Source organism: Vigna unguiculata, chromosome 11, assembly GCF_037176805.1.
Source record: "Vigna unguiculata cultivar grain cowpea cultivar isolate G323 ecotype 2 chromosome 11, ASM3717680v1, whole genome shotgun sequence".
NCBI classification, from domain to species: domain Eukaryota; kingdom Viridiplantae; phylum Streptophyta; class Magnoliopsida; order Fabales; family Fabaceae; genus Vigna; species Vigna unguiculata.
This window is the reverse complement of record NC_140802.1, coordinates 10254521-10263906: the sequence shown is the minus strand read 5'-3', so window position 1 is coordinate 10263906 and position 9386 is coordinate 10254521. Positions and strand designations below refer to the sequence as shown.

The window sequence follows — 9386 nt, the reverse complement described above, 5'->3', positions numbered from 1 at the left end:
ATTATTATCTGCATAATTATCACATTTTAATATTAGTAGATGCTGAATAAGGTTATAAGTGAAATTTTTGTAGCAATTGCAAAGTGTTATTCAATAAACAAATTGAGTAACTTCCATTACCAACTCTACTTCTAAATTTTTACGTGATAGAACCATAATCAATCACAATCTTTTACTGAAAGCTGATATAAGTAATCAAAGTTGAGATGGCCGAGTTGGTCTAAGGCGCCAGATTAAGGTTCTGGTCCGAAAGGGCGTGGGTTCAAATCCCACTCTCAACAACAAGGTTAGTAATTTTTAAAGAATCATAAAGAAGTGAAGTGAGACTGAAGACGAAGTTGACTTGTTTTTCTATTCTATGCGAGACACCCTTGAGAAAATTATGCATGCTGGATATTAAAGCTTTGTTTTCTTCTATCCAAGAGAAAATTATGCATGCTGGCTGGGTGTGGGATGAGTATCCCCGTTTAAATTATTAGTCAATAATAAACATATATATATATATATATATATATATATATTAATACACCCTTTCTATTTTTTATTTCTTTTAATTGTTTGGTTAGACATCAAAATTCATTTGCATCTCCATATATTTTTCATCTTATCATAACATTTATGCAATTATGTTCAAATAATTTATGTCAATTCAATATTTTTGGTCTCACATTTGAATATTTCTAATTTTTTTAATTATTTTATTTGTTGGATATTTTCCTTTCACCTTAGAACATTAACCATTTATATTTTAAGTGTTAAATAACATAAACCTTTAATTTACTAGGTAATATAAAAAAATTATCTTCCTTACTCTATTATTATTAAATTTTGTTTAATTTGAAGAAGTATTTTGTTTCTCTAAAATAATTTTCGATATTTCTCAACCATTGACTATGTTGATATTAGAAAAGTTTCTTTAAACCTCTAAAGTATTTTTCATTTTATCATACTCTTAATTATATATTTGTTTTTCTTTGTGCGATTTTATTCGGTAGTCTCTCAAATTGTTTCAAAGACACACATTTGATAATTTTTTTAATAAAATTTGTTTTTTATTCTTATAATGTAAAATACTATTTTGATATATTCGATATATTTGTTTTTTATTTTGTAACTCATTATCATACTATTATTTTATCACTATAATTGTATAAATAAATTTTATTTACTATAATATAAAATTTTAATGTAATTGCCATGAATTTCATTTTATCACCATCCAATGAAGTTCAAAATATATAATATCTATATTAAAATTTTATTATTATTAGTTGAATATTTGTTCTTTGCGTTATTTTGATGAGGTGATGTATTATAACTTTTATTAGTCTATAAAAAAGAGGTTCATTAGAATTTAAAAAATTGAAATAAACAGACATTTAAAATATATCTCCTCCCATTTTTAGTTTCTAAATTTTTTTGTTAAAATTCTTTTAAAATTACTAACCTTGTTGTTGAGAGTGGGATTTGAACCCACGCCCTTTCGGACCAGAACCTTAATCTGGCGCCTTAGACCAACTCGGCCATCTCAACTTTGATTACTTATCTCAACTTTCAATATAAGATTGTGATTGATTGTGGTTCTATCACGTAAAAATTTAGAAGTAGAGTTGGTAATGGAAGTTGCTCAATTTGTGTATGGAATAACACTTTGCAATTGCTACAGAAATTTAATTTATAACCTTATTCAGCATCTATTAATATTAAAATGTGATAATTATGCAGATAAGAATGAGAGATAATTATGTAGATAAGAGAGATAATTATGCAGATAAGAAAGTTGTATTATTATTATTATTATTATTATTATTATTATTATCATCATTGAAGTACATAAGAAAAAAGGTTAGGGTTTTAAGAGAGGTATGAAAACATAAATCAAGAGGGAAGAGCAATAGAAAAGTGAAGTGAGATCGAAGACGAAGTTGACTTGTTTACCCGAATGCTATGTTTTCATGGTTTCTTTTCGTTCATAGTGGGGTGTTGCATGTGACAATTATGTATCTTCTGTTAGGGTTTTAAGATGCTTGTGGTTTCCTAGTGACTAGGGATGACAAATAAACTTGCCCCTGTGGGTATTGTCCGAACCTGTCTTCGTTTTGACGTGAGATTTCCGTATTTACTAGGTATGGGTATGGAGAAGTCCCGACTTTTTCAACTGGGTATGGGATGAGTATGGGGATGTATATATCTGTCCCGTCCCCGTTCCCATGCCCGCCAAAATACCCGTCCCCGTTTAAATTATTAGTCAATAATAAACATATATATATATATATATATATATATATATATATATATATATATGTATATATTAATACACACTTTCTATTTTTTATTTCTTTTAATTGTTTGGTTAGACATCAAAATTCATTTGCATCTTCATATATTTTTCATTTTATCATAACAATTATGCAATTATGTTCAAATGATATATGTCAATTCAATATTTCTTGTCTCACATTTGAATATTTCTAATTTTTTTAATTATTTTATTTGTTGTATATTTTCCTTTCACCTTAGAACGTTTAACCATTTATGTTTTAAGTGTTAAATAACATAAACCTTTAATTTACTAGGTAATATAAAAAAATTATCTTCCTTAATCTATTTTTATTAACTTTTGTTTAATTTGAAGAACTATTTTGTTTCTCTAAAATAATTTTCGTTATTTCTCAACCATTGACTATATTGATATTTGAAAAGTTTTCTTAAACCTCTAAAGTATTTTTCATTTTATCATACTCTTAATTATATATTTGTTTTTCTTTGTGCGATTTTATTCGGTGGTCTCTCAAATTGTTTCAAAGACACACATTTGATAATTTTTTTAATAAAATTTGTTTTTTATTCTTATAATGTAAAATACTATTTTGATATATTCGATATATTTGTTTTTTATTTTGTAACTCATTATCATACTATTATTTTATCACTATAATTGTATAAATAAATTTTATTTACTATAATATAAAATTTTAATATAATTGCCATGAATTTTATTTTATCACCATCCAACATATATTGAAGTTCAAAATATATAATATCTATATTAAAATTTTATTATTATTAGTTGAATATTTGTTCTTTGTGTTATTTTGATGAGGTGATGTATTTTAACTTTTATTAGTCTATAAAAAAGAGGTTCATTAGAATTTAAAAAATTGAAATAAACAGACATTTAAAATATATTTTAATTTAAATATTTGTTTTCTTTTTATATTTAAAAAAAATATCAACTAGAATTCATTAATGTTTGCAAATTTAAAATATGTTTTGGTTGTCATGAAATTTTATTTGTATTATAATTTGAAATGTATACATTTATAATATAATTTCTTTATAAATATTTTGTATCACATTTTAATATTAGTAGATGCTGAATAAGATTATAAATGAAATTTTTGTAGCAATTGCAAAGTGTTATTCGTTACACAAATTGAGCAACTTCCATTACCAACTCTACTTCTTAATTTTTACGTGATAGAACTACAATCAATCATAGTCTTATACTGAAAGTTTAGATAAGTAATCAAAGTTGAGATGGCCGAGTTGGTCTAAGACACCAGATTAAGGTTCTGGTCCGAAAGGGTGTGGGTTCAAATCCCTCTCTCAACAACATGGTTTATTTATTTTTTAAAGAATCTTAACAAAAAATTTTAGAAACTAAAAATGGAAGGAGATAAAATGTTAGGTTTTTAGAAGACATAGGTTTTTCTAGAATAACCTATGGTAGATTAACCTATGGTGGTGATTTGAAATCTCTAATTCAAACCAATTTCTTTTTTGGTTCGTCGTCCCCTCGCGATTTAGTTTGCGACAACCCGTCTCTTGGTATTTGTTCAAACTCGAACATTCCGCTGCGCAATTATAACAATTGGTGTTAGATTTTGCTTTGATAGTTATTCAAATATTTAAAAAATGGTTGGACAAAATCAAACCTTTGTCAAGTGTGCGTATACTAATATACCTCATCTTTTTGCTAGTGAAAACTACCTCTTTTGTAAAGTAAGTGCAAATATTTTTGGAATCTGTTGATAGGGTTTTTGGGATGCAGTTGTTAATGGTCCTTTTATTTACAAACATTAATGAATTCTAGTTGATATTTTTTTAAAATATAAAAAGAAAACAAGTATTCAAAATATATTTTAAATGTCTGTTTACTTCAATTTTTAAATTCTAATAAACCTCTTTTTTATACACTAATAAAGGTTATAGTACATCACTTGATCAAAAAGCAAAGAACAAATATTCAACTAATAATAATAAAATTTTAACATAAATATTGTATCTTTTGAACTTCAATATATGTTGGATGGTGATAAAAAGAAATCCATGGCAATTACATTAAAATTTTATATTATAGTAAATAAAATTTACTTATACAATATAGTGATAAAATAATAGTATGATAATGAGTTAAAAAAATAATTATATAAAATATATCAAAATAGTATTTTACATTATAAGAATAAACAACAAATACTATTAAAAAAATATCAAATGTGTGTCTTTGAAACAGTTTGAGAGACCACCGAATGAAATCGCACAAAAGAAAACAAATATATAATTAAGGGTATGATAAAATGAAAAATACATTAGAGATTTAAGAAAACTTTTCAAATTTCAAGATAGTAATGTTTGAGAAATAACAAAAATTGTTTTAGTGAAACAAAATAGTTCTTCAAATTAAACAAAAATTAATAATAATAGAGTAAGGAAGATCATTTTTTTATATTACCTAGTAAATTAAAGGCTTATGCTAACAGTTAAAAATTTACAATACATAAAACGTTCTCAGGTGAAAGGAAAATATACAATAAATAAAAATATATAAAAAATAAGAAATATTCAAATGTGAGAAAAAAAATATTGAATTGACATAGATCATTTGAACATAATTGCATAAAGGTTATGATAAGATGAAAAATATATTGGAGATGCAAATGAATTTTATGTCAAACCAAAAAATTAGAAGAAATAAAAAATAGAAAGTTTGTATTAATATATATATATATATATATATATATATATATATATATATATATTTACTTATTGACTAATAATTTAAATGGGGACGGGAATATGGCGGGACATGTATTTTTAAGGGTATGTACATCCCCATACACATGCCCATATCTAGTTGAAAAAGTTGGGGATTCTCCATACCCATACCCATACCTCGTCAATGTAGGAATTCCTCGTCAAAACGAGGACGAGTTCGAGTTTGTTTGTCTTCCCTAAGCACCAAGAAACCACAAGCATCCTAAAACCCTAATAGAAGCTACAAAATTGTCACATGCAACAACCCACCGTGAACGAAAAGAAACCCTGAAAAGATAGCATTCGAGTATCAATGATAGACACATAACTCATGACGAGAATAAATGTAGAAAACCCACTTATCACCCTTACGATAACACATACCCTGCCGGATGAGAGACATGGCCTACAAATAATAAGCTAGGTTCATGAATCATGTAACATCTCGGTCGGATATTACTATTTTAAATAAAATAAAATGAAGCTAAAATAAAATGCATTTAACAAAGTTCTTTCCCAAAATACGAGAAAATTTCAAACTTTATTAAAAGCACTAAAAGACAAAATCCATAAATGCCTACAAATATAAAACAATTTATAGTAACTGATTACAAAAATAATCCATAAAATCCATAAAATAATTCCATGTAAATATTCCCATGCTGACCTCACTCCGGCTCTAAGTATCCACGTGCTAACTTGCATCAACATCTACTCCCATGTAACGAGTTCCATGATCATCGTCAAACACAAACAAATAGGGTGAGCTCAAAATAAAAATGCATTACAAGGTACATTATAAGAAAAATTAAAAACCCCTAACACTTCTACTACACTCAAATCTCGGACCCAAACTTTCATATCTTCCTCTGGACGCCTCTTGATTCTACATCGGTTGATGAGTACACTGATCGATCTTTGTTGCACGAATGTCTACTCGCCCCTCTAACTATAGGTCACCACCTAATAGTCCACACACGGGAATAAATTGCCACAGTCACAATCCGCGACACCAAGTGGAGTTCTCCAAATCGAATCACAATCCGTAGTTGTCCCCAAACTACCAAACTCAATCAGTTACATTGAAGAGGACAATTATCCAGACTAAAACCACTAGACTACAACCTTTAGTGGCCATGTGTTACCCCAATACAAGTTACACTCGTAACTGGGCCCCCAACAAAGCATCACATCAAGACCTCCATCCAAAGTTGTGTAGAATCCCTCGCATAATCCATTACTGCATCCAAAATCGCCTAGCACAACATCCATGTCGCTAGGTTAACTCGCATTCTAGACCACATGGCAGAACACTTGGTGTCTCTGGGCGGCAACCCATTGGATTTTGGTCCAAGCTCAGTTCTACAACACACTGCCTGGCGGAACCACTTCCGTCGCCAAACGCCAACTCTCGGGTTTTACTCTAGAGTTCACTTTATGGCCTATCTCCTGGTAGTTTACACCGTTTCGCCAGGCGCCACACCAGTAACTGATAATTTACTGGTATTTGGCACTCTAGAATAGGTTCCAATGAACTTATTTACACAAGAGACTCAGTGCTTGAAAAACATGTATCCATGCAAGTAAATACACTTTCATATCATTAAGTTGAACTCAACTACATAAATCCACATAAAGTTATCAAAACAAAGTGTTATACCTAACACACAATTCTGCACAACCAAACAATATACAAACCAGGAAGAACACATAACCATTGCCCCAAAATATCGCACGGACAATAAAATAGTAATAATGATAATAAAAAAAAATAACAACAACAACAACAATAATAATAATAATAATAATAAAACGAAACAATACAAATAAAAAATAAGGTTAAATTATCCTTTTGGTCCTTCTATTTGTCATGAAATTTCAGTTAGGTCCTCGATTTTTTCGTTGTCTCAATTTGATCCTCATTTTCTTAAAAACGACTCAATTTGGTCCTCACCGTTAACTTTGACCAGACGGTGTTAAAGTTAACGCCACGTGTCAATTTCTGGTTTTTTTATTTTTTTAATATTGTTTTTTGATTTTTTTTAATTCTTTTTAAAATGTTTTTCTTTTTTACACGTGTCACTTTATAGTTGTGTCACGTGTCAAAGTGACTCAATTTGGTCCCTATATTTGTTTTTAGTTTCAATTTAGTCTCAATTTTTGTCAAAATGAAGCAATATTGTCCTTCCTCAAATTGACACTAAATTTACTTTTTTATAAATTTTATGGTGATATTCTTACTAAAATTAACGTTTTTATTAAATATTTCTATAAATATTTTAAATTAACTTTAAATTCTACACAAAACATTAGACTTTGATTTTGTTTTGAACTTGAAATTTAGTTCCTAAACTTATGTGTGACAAGTTATTTGATTTTTAATCTTTACTAAGTTTGTACAATATGATACACTTGATGCCTTTATATATGATGACAAAATTGTTAATTTTTGAAATTAAGTTTGGGGTTTAACTTTGTTTAATAATAAAACTAAAAAAAAAGTTATTTAAAAATATTTCTACAAATATTTAATAAAAATGTCAATTTTATTAAGAATATCATCATAAGTTGTATACAAAGATTAAATTGAGTCTTAATCTAACTAAAAACAAATTGCTTCAATTTTATAAAAATTGGGACTAAATTTAAAAATTCAAAAAAATTCAAAAAAAAACAAAAAAAAAACCAGAAATTGACACGTGGCATTGACTTTAACACCGTCTGGTCAAAGTTAACGGTGAGGACCAAATTGAGTAATTTTTAAGAAAATGAGGACAAACTGAGACAATGAAAAACTTAAGGACCAAACTGAAATTTCATGACAAATAAAGGGATCAAAAGGGTGATTAAACCAAAAAATAATAATAAAATAAAATAAAATAATAATAGTAAAATAATAATACTAATAAGATAAAATAATAATAATAAAATAATACAATAATAAAAATAAAATAAAGCAATAATGATAATAAAATCATAAATAAAATAAAACAATGATAACAATAACAATAATAATAAAATAATAGTAAAATAAAATAAATAAAATAAAAATAATAAAAATAAAAATAAAAATAATTATAAAATAAAATAAAATAAATATAATAATAATAATAATAATAATAAATATAATAAAAATAAAAATAGTAACAAAATAACAATAAAAATAATAATAAAATAATAACAAAACAATAATAATAATAATATAAATAATAATAACTATTATTATAATAATAATAACTATTATTATTATTTCAATAATAGTAATAAAACGAAATTTTACAAATAAAAATAAAAATAATAAAATAAAATGAAACAATAATAAAACGTAATAAATAATAAAAATAATAATAATAAAACAATAATAATGATAAAATAAAATAATAAAAAGAAAACAATAATAATGATAATATTATTAATAAAACAAAACACTCATAATAATAACAATAATAATAAAAATAAAATAAAATAAAATAATAATAATAATAATAAGAAAGATAATTATAAAATAAAATAAAATAAGAATAATAGTAATAATAATAAAAATAACAATAAAAATAAAAATATTAAAACAAATAATAATAAAAATAATAAAAATAATAATATAATTAATAATTATTATAATAATAGTAAAGCGAAATTTTAAAAATAAATATATTAATGAAATTAAAATAATCATAAAATAAAATAAAACAATAATAATAAAACAAAAATATTAATAAAATAAAATAATAATAATGATAATAAAATCATAATAAAACTAAACAATATAATAAAAACAATATAATAAAATAATAGTAAAATAAAATAAAATTATAATACTAATAAATATAATTATAAAATAAAATAAAATGAAATTAATAATATTAATTAAAATAATAATAATAATAATCAAAATAATAAAAAAATAAAAACAAAAATTAAAAACGATAGTAATTAAAATAATAATAGTAAATTAAAATAAAAATGATAATAAGAAAAATGATAATAATAATAATAATAATAGAAATAATAATAATTATTATTATTATTATTATAATTATAATAAAATAATTATTATTATAAATATAATAGTAAAATAAAATAATAATAATAATAATAATAATAATACTAGTGTAAACACAGGCGCTATCGCGCCTGCGTGTACGCATTTTTCGAATTATATTTATAATTGATGATATTGTAATGTTATTAAGTTAATGAACAAAATAAAAGTATATTTATAAAAATTAAAGTGAAATGTATGGAAAAAATATGAAAAAAATAATTGTTGATGAATAGTATGAGAAAAAAGAAAAAGGAGATAAATAAATAGTTTTATAAAAACTTGTAAAATTAACCGTTAATTT

At 24.7% G+C, this 9386-nt stretch overlaps 3 non-coding genes across 3 annotated transcripts; 2 read left to right on the top strand and 1 right to left on the bottom strand.

Annotated features, from left to right (window-relative positions):
- Nucleotides 1–200: 200 nt before the first annotated feature.
- TRNAL-AAG (transfer RNA leucine (anticodon AAG)) lies at nt 201–281 on the top strand. The gene has a single exon. It is a non-coding gene; the product is annotated as a tRNA-Leu (tRNA).
- A 1171-nt stretch (nt 282–1452) lies between these two features.
- TRNAL-AAG (transfer RNA leucine (anticodon AAG)) lies at nt 1453–1533 on the bottom strand. Its single transcript has one exon. It is a non-coding gene; the product is annotated as a tRNA-Leu (tRNA).
- A 2001-nt stretch (nt 1534–3534) lies between these two features.
- Nucleotides 3535–3615, top strand: TRNAL-AAG (transfer RNA leucine (anticodon AAG)). The gene has a single exon. It is a non-coding gene; the product is annotated as a tRNA-Leu (tRNA).
- The last annotated feature ends 5771 nt before the right edge of the window (nt 3616–9386 follow it).